The following is a 923-nucleotide window of genomic DNA, read 5'->3' as shown; positions in this document are numbered from 1 at the left end:
ATTGTCCATATCCTCTTGAAGTACTTAATTAATTGTTCGTGTTGTCCTGACATATTTAATTAATTGTCCATATCCTCTTGAAGTACTTAATTAATTATTCGTGTCGTCCTGACATATTTAATTAACTGTCCATATCCTCTTGAAGTACTTGATTAATTGTTCGTGTCGTCCTGATGTATTTAATTAATTGTCCGTATCCTCTTGAAGTACTTAATTAATTATTCGTGTCGTCCTGACATATTTAATTAATTGTTCGTGTCGTCTTGACATATTTAATTAACTGTCCATATCCTCTTGAAGTACTTGATTAATTGTTCGTGTCGTCCTGATGTATTTAATTAATTGTCCGTATCCTCTTGAAGTACTTAATTAATTATTCGTGTCGTCCTGACATATTTAATTAATTGTTCGTGTAGTCCTGACGTATTTAATTGTTCGTGTCGTCCTGACGTATTTAATTGTTCGTGTCGTCCTGATGTATTTAATTGTTCATGTTGTCCTGATATATTTAATTAGTTGCTCGTATCGTCCTGACATATTTGATTAATTGTTCGTTTCGTCGTAAGGTATTAAATATATTGTTCGTGTCGTCCTGACGTATTTAACAAATTATTCATGTTGTCCTGTTATGTCTGATTAACTGTTCATGTCGTCCTAACGTATTTACTTAAGTTACACTTTAATGTTAAATGAGATTATATTCTTTTATTTGAAGAACTATTTCTTTTAACGTAGTGTGGTTCAACTTCGAGTAATATCTGAAGAACAAAAAATATTAATGAGTTTAAAAGTGTTTTAACCTCTGTTTGAAGCGGTTTAATAAAATGTGAAATCCTTTTGACATGATCTATATTTAACTCACAGCTGAAAAAGTTGCTTCAAGAAAGCAAAGTTTTATACTATAGTAATGTTACGTCTCCGTT

General features: G+C 31.0%; 1 long non-coding RNA gene across 1 annotated transcript in view; it reads left to right on the top strand.

Annotated features, from left to right (window-relative positions):
- The window catches only part of LOC111088907, a 10,565-nt gene that overhangs the window by 310 nt on the left and 9,332 nt on the right, over positions 1-923 (top strand). The window lies entirely within an intron of this gene.

The sequence above is a fragment of the Limulus polyphemus genome, unplaced genomic scaffold (genome assembly GCF_000517525.1).
Source record: "Limulus polyphemus unplaced genomic scaffold, Limulus_polyphemus-2.1.2 Scaffold4709, whole genome shotgun sequence".
In the NCBI taxonomy this organism is placed as follows: Eukaryota; Metazoa; Arthropoda; class Merostomata; order Xiphosura; family Limulidae; genus Limulus; species Limulus polyphemus.
The sequence above is the reverse complement of the archived record's forward strand: the minus strand, read 5'-3'. Positions and strand labels throughout refer to the sequence as shown.